The 15,560-nt window shown below is 35.5% G+C and overlaps 1 protein-coding gene across 1 annotated transcript in view; it reads left to right on the forward strand.

The window, feature by feature from the left end:
• The first annotated feature begins 212 nt into the window (after positions 1-212).
• Wnt4 (Wnt oncogene analog 4) overlaps positions 213-15,560 on the forward strand; it is a 254,529-nt gene continuing 239,181 nt past the window's right edge. Inside the window, exon 1 of the mRNA XM_069841967.1 lies at positions 213-284. The gene's annotated coding sequence lies outside the window, so the exon portion shown is untranslated. The remainder of the gene's footprint in view (positions 285-15,560) is intronic.

Consider the following 15,560-nt stretch of genomic DNA (forward strand, 5'->3'; position numbering starts at 1 on the left):
CTAGAGTAAACATATAATAAAACCAACTAGATCACAAGCACATTTGATATATATATATATATATATATATATATATATATATATATATATATTTTTTTTTGTTTTTTTTTTTTTTTCAATTTTTCTGAAAGATACGCCAATATGATTTCTTCGTTAACACATTTCACGTTCCTACTTTCTCGTCACTCACAAAATAACTTATATTCTTTCAGATAAATGGATCCAGATTTCTGCGGAACCAACGTGGACACAGCCGCTTTGGAGACAATAAAGGACTTCATCCGGTAAGAAAACCTTTTCTTTACACATTTTGTTTCCGAAGAACAAAAATTTTAAATTTATTTATTCTGTATCCAACGTGAATGACATTGTTGTCTTCATTACAATTCTTTAAATCATAGCCAACTGTACATTACACATCTTGATTACACAACATTTAACACTATATCACACGGAATTTGTATTATATGTCTTTCTCGTGTTAAATTTTACCGTACCTGGTTAACATGTTTCAGTCTGTTATGGGCCATCTTCAGAACTGGTTGGTGCTGGTCTTGGTCCTTTTTGTTTGTGTTTCATGTGGGGGTGTGTTTGTGTAGTGTAATGTGGAGTCAAAGATGTGCGTGTTCTGAACACACAAAAACACATCCAAAAGAAATTCTCAACACACTACTCAATTTCAGAACACACACACACACACACACACACACACACACACACACTCTCTTTGACTCCACATTACATTACACAAACACACCTCCACAGGAAAAAAAAAAACAAAAAGCGCCAAGGCCAGCACCAACCAATTCTGAAGATGGCCCATAACAGGCTGAAACATGTTAACCATGTACGGTAAAATTTAACACGAGAAACACATATAATACATATTCCGTGTAGGTCTCCTATATTTAGTTGAACTAATTATGGACAGCAGTTGGCTTTGAATCAAACAATAACAAATGAGCCTAATATTTAATTTAAAATAAAAATTATTATCACAGAAATATTACTTTCATATTAGTAGCGGAAAAAATATTGTAGCTATGCAACACGAGACTTGATAGATTTTATTTACTCACGGAAGTTATCTCCCGATGTTTCGCGTCAGGAGATAAACTTTCCACTCGTGAATAAAATCTTAAGTCTCTTGTCACATGAATTACTCTATCAAATACCTGTTATAAAAGGTAGGATTTTGAGTGCATTACACTATATAAAATATTTGATCAAAGATAACCTAAAATTATAGAACAAGAACCATGAGCTTCCATTTATAGTTAAATAAAATACATTTTTTAACCACAGATACCCAAAAAAAAAAAAATTAATGATGGACAGTACTGTGCATGTTAAGCTACAATTAGTTCAAAATATTACAATATTCATATTGCTGAAAAAGAAACAAAAAAAGGAAACGTCTGTGGGTTAAACCATGGATTGAAAGACGTGACAAGAAAAGGCCTACAGTGCGAGGACACTAAAATGTTATATACATTATTTGAGAATGGTTGAAATAAATTATGTGAGAATGATTGAAGATAATGTTCAGTTTGTCCAGACTTGTGCTTTACTCCTGTACAGCAGTTAGGTCTACAGGCTCTAATACCGAATTTTTATGTAGGTCTACACTTCTCGTCCTTTGAACCTTTTTTTGTAGTCCGTGGTTTATGTTTCATAACATTTCATTTCCTTCATATTCCCATTATCAACATTCTGTTCGTAGTAACAGCCCAACAATATTTACGTTCGGGCATATTGGTTTCGAGGTAGGAAAATCTTTTATAAAAGATAACAAGATGCACTTATATTTCATAAAAGGAAACCCATTACAGTACACTGTCCTATTTTATAATGTATATTTTATAAAAGATCTTTGTCAATTAACTTTGACAGTGTAATACCAGCCATATAGAGGGTCAAATGTCACAATAAACATGTCAGTGACGCAATTCATAATACCGCAGCCATTTATTTCCTCTTACAAAACTGAAATAATAATACGTAAGATTAATTAACAGTTCAGTTAACAGTGTATTCGACTATATGTTTGCCTAATATCAGTTAACGTCGGCCTGGTTGGCGTAGTTGGTATAGCGCTGGCCTTCTATGCCCGAGAACGCGGATTCGACCCCGGGCTAGGTCGATGGTATTTAAGTATGCTTAAATGCTACGGACTCATTTCAGTAGATTTACTGGCATATAAAAGAACTCCTGCGGGACAAAATTCCGGCACACCGACGTCTGTGATATAACCTCGGCAGTTGCGAGCGTCGTTAAATAAAACATAACATTTTAAACATTTTTAATATCAGTTAACATATTATTTTTAATGTTCAACATTATCATAAACAATTAAATTTGTTACGAAATTTAAGAGTAACCATTATAAACATTTAGTTTTAGTTATGTTTTCTTGGATGGTTGTAGTCGTGGGTGTGTGCTTGTTAAGTGATCAGTGATTGCAATGCAACTATTGATAATTGTTAAATTCTCAATAGAGAAAACTGTCCAAAGTAAACAATAATGAACGGGAGCAGAATGATAAATTGCGTTGTATTGTATTGTATTGTATTTATTAACATTCCTTGGTATTCATACATTGCTTCACAGCTAGAATATGGAACAAGTCGGAAATTTAATACTATTATAAAGTCTTAATTTATAGTCACAGTCTAAGTGAAATACATACAGACGAGGTTTACAATATAGTCTACTAGTACAACACAAATTTTTAGTATCAATTTCATGAAGCGTTATTGAATGTCATGAATTCACCTACATAAAAATAGAAGACTTGAGAAATTAGGTACTTCTTTAATTTAGCCCTAAATAATCTTATGTTTTGAGTTTCATTTTTATATCGATAGGGAGGCTATTAAAAATTTTACTGTCATATAACGCACTTCTTTTTGGCAGCACGATAGACTTGCCGATGGTGTATGAAAGTCATTTTTTGACGTGTATTTATGCTATGAACTGTTGAATTAGTTACAAAGTTTTCACGATTACATACGAGGAATATTATTAATGAGAAAGTATACTGACAAGCCATGGGAATTATTTGTAGTTTTTTTTAAATAATCCTACACGATGTCCTAGATTTGGCACCTACTATTATTCCAATTGAGGACCGTTTTTGCAAAACTTGCTAACTGAAAAAACTAAATTTTACAGGAGAGACAAAAAACTGAATGAAGACAAATAGGTTATAGGTGCAACCATCACACTTTGACACACTATAATGGAGAGAAATAATTCAATTTTACTAAGATAACTTTAACATCATGTAGAGGCCTGCTTTATGTTAACGAATCCACCAAAATCTCAATTTTGCAAATTTTGCAGTTAGCAAGCTTTGCAAAAACGGTCCTCAATTACTCGTTTTTGTAGTAGGAATATACTGTTACTATCTGTGGAATTTCCCCAGAATATTATTCCAAAACTCATTACCGAGTGGAAATATGCAAAGTATATTGTTTTTAAGGTATTTATATTTACTATCTTTTGCATAGATCTAATAGCAGTAAACCTAATAGCTCGTGTTCATCATCGCTGCAAAACTCAATGAAGGCTGAATAAAGCAGTGAAAGGGAAGGGGTAGTTCATAAGAGTCGTAGCTTTCAATCATCTTGGTTAAGGAATATTAATGGATATTTTATAAAAAAAATCATACGATATTTATTTCTGCAATTTATGTACAAGGATTTTTTTAGAAACACCAGTTAAAGTTTTCTCGAACTATTTTGCGTATTCCTGCTTCCCTCCCCACAATGTTTCAAAACAGTCGGCGCCTATGTGTGAAAGTAATTTTAAATGTAACTTCATTACCATACATTGAAAATATATTGGCTACGGTGCCGCATACTTATTTGCAATAGATGGGAGTTTCAACATACAGACCTCCCACCGCGATCTAAATAGGCCTAGATGAAAATGTTAGGACAGTGGACTGAATGCTAAAATGTAAGATGCGAACTGATCCATCACTGTTGCTTGCGACCTGAGGACCAAGTGTCTCTGAACTAGACGAAACATTGCCGCCGAGTGTCAAATAAGCTGGCTTAAATCAATCACGCCATGATTAATTGCGTGACGTGGCAATGTAAACGGTTTGATGGATGAACCGTGACACGAGCGTGCCTTGAGACATGACTGATCACGTGTCATTCCACGCAGACTCGGGGACTTTCTGGCAAAATAATGCAGAAAGCAGACAAATTGATCGCACTGTCTCACCACTGTTAATTATTGTTTTCTTATCTTCGCTTCTTATTTTTTCCTTCTTTCCTTTCTCTACTTCAGCTCTTCCATTTCCTCAGATTTCATCTTTGCAGCTTGTTCCCTCATTCCTCAATTCAATTTTCTTTTGTCTTCTTACACTTTTTTCTGGTATTTTCCTCACTTCCCGTTTATATGTAATCTATTTCATACCATATTCTTTCTCCATATTATTATTATTATTATTATTATTATTATTATTATCCACGATGAGATGATGGAAACTTGTTGGGAGGCCACAGGGGCACCGGAGCTCCTTCAGAATACTCCCATGTTACCTGGCCTGTGGGTTTGCCCAACACAAGTTATAAATCGGAGGTACACCGTGGCGTCACACTGCAAAGTATAGACAAATTAATAACGACACTGTACCTCATTCCTTAGATTGAGTTTCTCGCTGATATGTACAGTAGTGGCAAAAAAACCGGACCGACCCTTGTAGCTGATTTCAGAGTCTTGTTCACTCCAGAGCAAGATGGACTGGTAACTAAGACTTTCGAGGTTCGAATCCTGCCTGGGAAGGATTTTTTTTTTTGGTTCCTTATTCAAATTTATTCCCAATGCTTTCCGATTGCTGGTGAAATTTGTGTACTGGGAATAATAAGTTAATTAAGTAGTAAAATATCGCTGCAGTCGCTTGCGAGTCAAGGTCGTAGCCATGTCTTGAGAGATTTCTGCCACAAGCCTCACAAAACTGTCAATCTTGGAATGATTGCCAGAAGTGAATTTAATATATTGAAGGATTGAAGTGAAATCAAGTGTTACGATACATTGTTATTACGAAATTATAGGCATACTGTTACTAGGTAAAACTCAAATTTTTTTGGGTAGGCTAAGCCTCAAAGGCCTTTTACGAGCTTCGCAACTGGTTTAAATGAAAGTCAACATTATTTTTATTATCATCCGTACCGTTATTACGAGTATCATTACCACCATTACTTCTCTACTTATCTTTCGCTTAATAGTCCGTATCTTGTTCCAGAATTTCAACCATAGTCTTCTGTTTTTTTTTTTTTACGTTAGTGCATAATACATCCCGTAATGCATTTTTATTACCTCAGTCTGTTCTTATTCTTATTCTCACGTAATTTTATAATTTTTATTCTCTTCCTCTTTCTCTCCTCACTTCCTTCCTTGGGCCTATATTCTCATATATTTTATTTTCTCTTTTCTACGAATCTTCTTGTACATTAGCTTCCAATTAATCATTTTGTCTTCCTTTTCATGCTATTCTTCGCGTCGTGCCTCAGTCATGTCGACGACATTGATGCGGCTTTCGATCCAATACGTGATCTCTAATAAATAAGGTTTGGAGACGTAGGTTTTGGTCGAAATAATTCAGCTTCCCATGTTGTTCTCATCCATTATGTTCGCTCGCGCCATCACCTCTGTGTTTATTTTTAAAAGGCCATTAAGTAAAGCTAAAGGTCATCCTCTAAAGTGCCTTAAATGTACATAAGGAAACAGCATGTCGCAGTATTTCGGAGGTATGTCATCGTGTGTCAAATAGGAGCCACACGTCGCGAGGACACGTGGTGCATTGTTTAGGTGAAGAGCTTGAAACACGGCGGCCAAGTGTGTTTGTGACAGCTACATTCAGTGGTAGTGTGCACCAGCCGCTATGGAGACAACAGTGGAGGCTCCTTTTCCAGCTGTTCACAAGTCACAGGCGAAATATTTTCCCCTCCTTCTCAATGTTTTATGGCACATATGTGTGAGATACGAATGTATTCTGCAATTAAGTCAGTATACTTATCAATTAAATTTTGTCTCATCTGTCTTAACTGTGTATCTGTCTATCTATTCGTCCATTACATTACAATACATTGTCATTAGTTACATTTCGTTGAACGTTGAATAACGTTTATCTATGAACCTGAGCTAGCCACAAAATGTAAGTCACGCTAACTCAGTACCTATAAAAGATAAAGAACATGAACCTATAAGTCTACGTAAATTAAAGAATAAATAATGAGCTTTATTTTATTCAATAATGAAAAGTTTTACAAATTGTTGTAGAATTACGGACAACGTGCAAAAATTTTCTCTTAATTCCCATATTCAATCGGTTACTCGAAATACAAGAGCTATCACTTTCATGCCAAAATGTAGGCCTACCACTTCCATTTTTAGATATGCAATAAAATCTGAACAGCACAGTCGATAACATAAATACTTCGTAGAAACAACCCAATTAACGATATTAACATATTGATCCTACTTAATTTCAGGCCTGAAATAATTTAGTCTCAAACTAATTTTTCAGTTTCCCAATAGGGAACATTAAATCCACACGTCTGAGATAGGCAGAGCATGTAGCACACATGGGTGAATACAGAAATGCATATAGAGTGTCAGTTGGAAGATCTGAGGAACAAAGACCTTTGGGGAGACCGTGATGTAGATGGGAGAATAATATTAAAATGGATTTGAGGAATGTGGAATATGATAGTAGGGACTGGATTAATCTTGCTCAAGATAGGGAACGATGGCGAACTTATGTGAGGGCGGCAATGAACCTCCGGGTTCTTTAAAAGCCATTTGTAAGGAAGTAATGCATAAAAAATTGTATAGTACATGAGAGTAAACAGATTTTAACCGAGCGAGTTGGTTCATGCGTATCTCATGGGCCTCGCATTCGGGAGGTCCGTGGTTCGATTCCCGTGTGGTTTTTCCGTGATTTTCCACTGTCACTTAGGCAAATACTGGGTTGGAATTTTCATTGCCACGGTCCATTTTCCCTTCTCCTTCCGTGTAGAAAAAGAATTAAGATTTTCATTTTCATGTCATATCATATCATATCATTCATCTTTCTCATCTCATTCAATAGCCATAGGCCTATTCAGGTCAAGATGCATGTCTTCATCCGCTTACGGGAGGTGGCGTCCTCTTTACAACCGTTTCTGAGTTTCCAGTCTTCCGTAATATCTCAGCCAGGATTCATTCCTTAAGAGCACTTCCAAGGGCGCTTCGACACCTTGGAAGGGCAGTTGGAATGAATCCTGTGCTACTTGGTCACCTTGGCGGTATGAACTTAGAGCGGGGGAGGGTAGGAGGTCGCCACTGGGTGAACGGATGAGGGGTCACATGCGGCCGGCGGGCTGGTACACCCTCATTCTCATTGATCCCATACACTTCGGGGTGCACAATAGGCTCAATGTGGCCGACGTGCAAAGGGTCGTCCTAACCCGCCCGTAGTCACCGTGACCTGACCTAACCTAACCTAACCTAACCTAACCTAAACGGATTTTACTGTCGTGTGCTATAAATTATTATTAAATAATAATCGCATTCGCAACAAGAGAAACGAACTGAATTGTAGCTAAATTCGTAAAACTTATTAGAGAAAATAAATTGTGTGAAATACATGACAGTTATTTCTTTTTGCGTGAAACCTCTGAATGTTAATAATATCTACAATGATTTTATGAAAGCAACGCAATAGAAATGTGACTTGAATATTTACTTGATGTAATGCTTAGTAGGCGACTACCACAGTCACGACGCTCGAGTTGTTGAGGGTATTAGAAACAATAGACTGTCCCGGTACTTTTTCTCATTGTCTGTAATGAGGCGATAGTAGCGATCCTAGTGGTTAGCAACTATCTATGGATGGATATTCCCTACGTATTGAGCTTCGTGACTGTATATACTAGACTGTGGTACCACACACTTTTAATGTGATGAGTAACCCTCTGATATTTGACAGAACTGCCCTGATTGTGGCGGTGGCTAGAGAGAATTGCGGAATTATAGCTCCGCAGCTGACAGTTGGCAATGCCAGACGTTTCTGCAGAGTGTTTCACTTATCAAACTCGGCTGACGCTCGTTGCTTGAGTTATCGCATTCAGGTTGTGGGACGTTATTTTTGAAGCTGCATTAAAGCCAACACAAATAGCCGCTTGTCACAAGTTTCCCGAATTGCACTCTGCTCTGAATAATAGCGGGGGAGCGAGCGATGCCCTGGCCGGAAATTGTTGGAGCGAGCACTCCACTGAGTCTGGGAAGAGCAGGAGAGGTCAAGTTCTCAACCTTGTGAGCAGAAACCCCACTTCGCTAATTCAACGGATTTTTGCGCTCTGGTCACGGCGTTCGATTAGTCTCACAATATCGGGCTCTCGTATTTAGAAGCGGGAGCTTTTGGTCCCGTTCCACCTCCACCAGAATGCATCATTATAAGAGAGCGATGGATCCCGTCAAGCGGTATTGATAAATTCTTAGCCTAGCATGAGAAAGTTGCAGCATCCGAAAACAAATTTTTATTTCTTCAGCATTATCACCTTTTTGTACAGTGACCGGCAGGGTTGCTGTGGATGGCAAAGAGTGGATGACGCCCGTAAGAGCAAGTCTGTGGGGTGACATTTGTGACGTCACGCACTTGCCTCATATAAACAAGGGTATAATCGTGAATTGCAGAAACACCACATGTCCACTTGAGTAATTTTTCAGGACGCACAAATAACTGATCATCTTCAAAAGCGTTCAGCTTTCGTGTAAATTTAGGTCTAATCTAAGAAGATATCCCGCTGACAATTTCCTCATTCTCAATATTATCTTCTCATGTAGAATGGATAAGCTAAAAGATTGCTCAAAATAAACAAGATAAAAATGGAATTAAACGTAAATCAACACCGAACACGAGTTCATCATCATCATCATCATCATCTTCATCGATTAGGACACTTTGCTATTCCGAATTCAGCTTTCTGTCTCGGAGACCAACATCTCTTCTTCCTGTTGAACTGTAAAAGAATGTCAGTTTGGAATTCTTTCATTTTACATTCTTGACGGACGGTCGGTCTAACGAAATCTGTAATCTTGGACCTTCTCTTCTATAGAAAATATATCTAGTTTTGTTCTTATTGTATTAAGTCACTTCTAATCCTGCATCTCTTTACTCCCTGAGAAATTTCATTTCTTATGATTATACTTAAGACGCTTATGTTCGTTTCAATGTCCAAGACTTTCAGCCATTTAATAAACTTAGAAACGCTAATGTTTTATAAAATTTTAGCTATCTCTTGTGTTGTTTTCCGTTTCAAATTCCTACTTGTCGTACCACAGATAGACCTATTTTGAAATGTATATAGTTTGATGGTAATATCATCAACGTAATCGTAGATAATATCACAACTCAGGTAGTCTGTTTTAAAATGATTGACTTGCTCTAAACATTTCTTTACCATTATTTCGATTTTCTCTATCGAAATTTGTAAATGTTATTTACAGAGTTTTAGTTGGTTTAGCATCATTTGTAAAGTATCTTCATTGCCTTTAATTAAAATCTAGTCATCTCCAAAGAGCAGCGTACTGAGGGATGTTTTATGCTTTACAGTTTATCTTTAGTCAAAAATTACATAAACTTAACATGATTTTATATATTCTTTAATTATTAACGATGATTAAACAGCATGAATAAGGTGCCTGAAAAGCGAGCGAGGAAAACACTGTTCCCAAAAGGAGTGTTGTAAGAACATATGAATTGCGGTTTTAAAAGAGAAAGAAACTGAAGGACGTGATAGAAATGACTCTTAAGTGCGTCAACCTGTTGTTGCTGACAAATGGGCGGCAGATGAGTTGGAGTGCGATCTTCGTCACGTGCTGCAGAGACAATTTCGGCGCTGCACACCGCATTCACAATCAAACGGACGTACGGCGGCTACGAAGTGGAACGCTGCACACGCTACTTTATAAAATAATAGTGTTAGTGCATTTCTCAATATAGCTATTATTATTATTATTATTATTATTATTATTATTATTATTATTATTGAAACAACTCAAAGTCAAATTGAGTCAATTTATATTGACTTTATATAGCAAAGCGTTTGATGTTGCACCTCATAATATTTTGATAAATAAATTTAAAAACTTTGGTCTCTCTTCTAACTACGTGAGCTGGTTTGTAAACTATTTAACAAATGGACAATCTTGTGTTCGACTAAGAGATTCTCTCTCGAACCCATTTAATAGTATATGTGGCGTTCCCCAAGGATCTACATTGGGCCCTTTATTATCTTTATTATTTATAGATGGCATATGTAAAAGAATAAGTTCAAACTACCTTTGATTTGCTGACGATCTCAAAATCTTTCGCACAATAAATAGTCCGGCCGATTGCCAAGCTCTTCAAAATGATATTAACTCTATTGAACTTTGGTCTGACGATAATGGAATGAAAATTAATGAAACAAAAACTTTTATCATTTCGTACTAACGAAAAACTACTTCCATAAAATGTAATTATTCTCTTAATAACGTCTGTATTATTAGGAAAAATTCTATTAGAGATCTTGATGTATTACTTGGTTCTAAATTATATTTTTATGATCATGTTCAATATATTTAGGTCTATAATCATTCAATAACAATGCCTGGTTTAATAAGATCTATAACTTATTCTTTTTCTACTCCTGCGTCTCTATTAATCCTATACTTTACTTTGGTTCGATCTAAACTTGAATATGCATCTGTAGCCTGGAATTCCATTACTTCAACTGATTCGGTGAAATTCGAAAATATTCAAAGAAAATTTATTTCCTTATGTGCTTTTCGATTTATACCCAATTCCTCTGACTTTAATTATGAGATTACCTGTAAATATTTTGACTGTTGTAGCCTTTATTCTAGACGTCAAATTCTTGATTATCAATTTTTTTGCAAAGTTATCAAAGGTGATATTGATTGTGAGTCTATCATAATCAATATCAGCCTTCGTATTCCTACAAAGGGTTTAAGATTTCAAAAAAAAAATTTACAACAGAAATTCAAAATCTCTTTCTCAATTCTGTAGATGTATAAAATATGCCAATTTGCATGGGAACAATTTAGATCCTTTTAAAGTATAGTTTCGTTTACTAGTATTTATTGTCCTTCTTAATTTTATTTATGTACGTCTTTTTTTTAAAGATATTATTTTATTTATTCTTGCACCTTTGTATCTTCTGTTTGTGTATTATGCTGAACTATAATTGGCCTCTGGCTGTTGTTCAGCACACAAATATTAATAAATATATAAATTAATAATAATAATAAATTATTATTATTATTATTATTATTATTATTATTATTATTATTATTATTATTATTATTAAATCTTGGGATAAACATGTTCCTTCTTTATGTAACAGACTTCATTAAACAATTCTTCGCTCTTACATCCCTACAAATATTCTACGATTAGTTTATCTGGGCTTGGTTCTATCTGTCATCCAATATGGTAAACAGGATGGGGAAGAACAACAAAATTTACACTTTCTCCACTCATATTGCTTCAAAAGCGAATAATTAAAGTTTGCTTAAAGAAGTTAATTGATTATACAACAAATTTGATATTCGGATTTTAATATTTTCCATATTGAACAAATATATAAATATTTATTATTAAAATATTATCATAAAAATCGTCAAAAATGTGAAGAAGAACTACGTGTTTATACTACCAAAAGAAATTTGGTATGTCCTTTAACTGAACCTAAATGCTATACAAGCACTGGACTAAATCACAGCCAGAGCTACGGGCCAAGGTTATTGAACTCCCATTGATCACAATCAAGACCTAAGTAATTTTAACTTTGGTAAATTTAAGAATAAAATCAAGCAAATTATTTAGTATTCATGCCCCCTTTTTTCTTAATATCAGTACAGGCCTATTTATTCATTCACACGCATATTCTATTATTGATTTTATTCTATAGGCCTATTTTTATATCTTAGTGATTCCTTTTTGTAGTTATTAAGAAACTTCTTCTACTCCTATTACATTTTGTAATTGTATTTAATTTTCGTTATATTGTATTTAAAAATTGTTATTTATAGGAACTCTCCTCTAATACTAGCTTGCTCAGACCGGTGTGCGCTATGTTTATTGTGTGTAATTCATTTTATGTTGAAGTATGTAGCAATATATACAAATAGGCTGCGTAATATTTGGAATTATTGAAAGGGTAGGCCTAGATAGTAGGAGTAAAGACTGGTTCACAATAAACCGGGAATAGAAACGACAACGAGAGCGAGAACGGAAGTAATGTTAAAATAAGTGTATTTAAATGTGAGCGTTCACAACAGATAATTGTGAATGCTCACATTTAAATACATTTATTTCAACAATATTTCCGTTCTCGTTCCCGGTGTCGTTTCCATTCCCGGTTTATTGTGAACCAGCCTTTATGCAGCATGCTCCTATAAAAACTTGCATTTACACGAATGTCCTATATCTAACAAATACTTACTTACTTACGGGTTTTAAGGAACCCAAGGTTCATTGCCGCCCTCACATAAGCCCGCCATCCGTCCCTATCCTGAGCAAGATTAATCCAAGTCCCTATCATCATATCCCACCTCCCTCAAATCCATTTTAATATTATTATTCCATCTACGTCTCTACCTCCCAAAAGGTCTTTTTCCCTCCGGCCTCCCAACTAAAATTCTATATGCATATCTGGATTTGCCTATACGTGCTACATGCCCTGCCCATCTCAAACGTCTGGATTTAATGTTCCTAATTATGTCAGGTGAAGAATACAATGCTTGCAGTTCTGCGGTGTGTGACTTTCTCCATTCTCCTGTAACGTCATCCCTCTTATCCCCAAATATTTTCCTGAGAACCTTATTCTCAAACACCCTTAATTTCTGTTCCTGTCTCAAAGTGAGAGTCCAAGTTTCACAAACATACAGAACAGCCGGTAATATAACTGTTTTATAAATTCTAACTTTCACATTTTTTAGCAGCAGACTATGTGACAAAAGCTTCTCAATCGAATAATAACACGCATTTCCCAAATTTTTTCTGCGTTTAATTTCCTATATTAGAAGTAATAATAATAATAATAATAATAATAATAATAATAATAATAATAGGACTACTATTAAAGCATAATTTCGACACCGAGTGAATATATGATCTTAGGTTTCAATATAACCCACAGAAAGGTCATTTGTCCGTTATTAATGTGATGTTACACTGTGTTGAACTTAGTTAATGCCCAACATCTAGTTAACTCCACGTTTAAAATGCACTTCACATATCCTCGTACATTGAACTCGAAGACATAGCATGACCAAAACCTTCGTGTGCTTTGTTGACGGTTAGAAGATATCAGTCAAAAAATAAAATATCTTACAAGATTGGATTCATGTTCTTCAGAACGTTCCTTGCATAAGTTACAGTATAGCTAGGAAAATAGCATATTTTATAATAGTCAATATCACGAAGGATATTCGCGTGATCGTCGCTCACGCAATACTGTGAATCACGCTTTTTTCCAAATGCTTGCGACGAGAAACAGCAGCACTTAGCAGCATCCCCGTCAGATGGACCGAGCTGTTCCGGAGACTTAATTGTGTACCACTGCGAAGTGGTAAACAAGAACCTAATGGAAGTCTCCTGATTTACTTCCTATTTCTATTTCCTGTATAATTTAAAGCAAGCGCCTTCGCATCCAGACCTTCTCCCAAGTCCCATATCTGTTCAAGGTTGTGTGTCTGGAGTCGGAATTTGTTGTGGTACGATTCTTTCAGGGATGTATTAAAGAACGCATTTAAGAATGAAGAAAAGTAAAAGAATGAAAGATTGAACAAAAACAAATGCGAATACTAAAACGAATTAAAAGTATACAGGCATAGGCCTAAAATTACCTTGTTCATATTCCATCGCTTGAAAAAAAAATTTTGTATTATCTAAAATGTAAGTTGATCATTATTAACATATTTTTGTTAATTTAAGTTAAACTTAAAATTAATTTTCTATTTGCTATGGCAAGGTCAACTGTAGACTAAGTAAATATAATAATTCGTGGCGCTACAGCCCGTGAAGGGCCTAGACCGACCAGCCGGCTGCTGGCCTCACGCCCACATGCTGAAGCAGAGGTGGACGATCATCCAACCAGAATGGAGGTATCGTGTGGTTAGCACGATGATCCCCCCAGCCGTTATACCTGGTATTCGCAACCGGATTTCGCTACTTATCGTAGCTCCCCAAGTGCATCACGATGCTGGGTGGGCACCGGTTCCATACACTGGCCGAAATTTCATGAGAAAATTTCTTCCCCCTTGAGGAATCGAACCAGCGCGCATTCCGTAACGCAAGTCCTAGGCGGGATGCCTTAGACCACGACGCCACGGCGCGGGACCTAAGTAAATATTTCATATTTAAAAATTAGTATCTTATATCACATACCGTGAACTGTGACACTTTCTAGGTCGAGAATGTTCTTTGCTCGTAGATTAAATTGTGAGTCATTTGCAATCCAGCCTAGCAAGCAAGTTGTATGCTATTTTAAAAGCTAAACAATCGAACTTTCATTGAAATCATCAAAATATTGCAAATATAGAAATGCGATTTTGGCTTTATATTAAGTTATTGCAAGAGAGTAATTCAGTAACCACAAATACTAAGGACCGTATTTATAGAGATTCTTAGGGTGGGCTTCCGGTGGATGATTAGCGAACTAACGTTTTTCGTATTCATAAACCAGTGTTAGCGATATGATATGATATAAATCCTGTACAAGTAACCAGTCGATAACCGGGGCTAGTTTAGCACGCTTGTAGCGCGGGCTAGCGAAATGTCTATGAATAGCACCCTAAGTGACTTTTCAGATGCCGAATGCTTAGGAAACTTCGGCCTACGGACCAAGATTTCTCATACTGCATTCTAATCCTGAAAAGTATCACAGTTCATTGTACGTAATATTGTTAATTACAACAACAAAAAATACGAAGTAATCATTAATGCCACTTGGTAGCTGAACAGATAATTAATATAATCAGACAATTCAGCCACTTGTCCGTTCTTTAATCCATGCATTTATGCGTACGTGCCTACAAATCTGTCTAATGTAATCTATTTAATAAAATATAATCTATCTGTGTAATATAATCTAATCTAACCTATCTAATTTAATATAGCATAATCTAATCTATCTGTGTAATCCTTCTAATATAAACCTAATCTATATAATCTATAATATCTAATCTATCTATAGACTACATTCTAATCTGTTTAATCCAGTCTAAATTACCTACGTAATCGAATAGGACCTTTCCCAATCTAATGTAATCTTACCTAATCTAATCTATTTAATATCTCTTATCAATCTCTACTAATCTATCTAATCTCATCTAACATAGGCCTAATGTAGTTAATCTATAATAGGCACATAGGCTATAATCTGTCTAATATATATTAATATCTTCTAATCTATCTAATATAATTGCCTGCCTGTCTAGCTTTATCTACCTATCTCTCTCTTTGTACATATATGTATATGTATATGTATATA

Source organism: Periplaneta americana, chromosome 12 (genome assembly GCF_040183065.1).
Source record: "Periplaneta americana isolate PAMFEO1 chromosome 12, P.americana_PAMFEO1_priV1, whole genome shotgun sequence".
In the NCBI taxonomy this organism is placed as follows: domain Eukaryota; kingdom Metazoa; phylum Arthropoda; class Insecta; order Blattodea; family Blattidae; genus Periplaneta; species Periplaneta americana.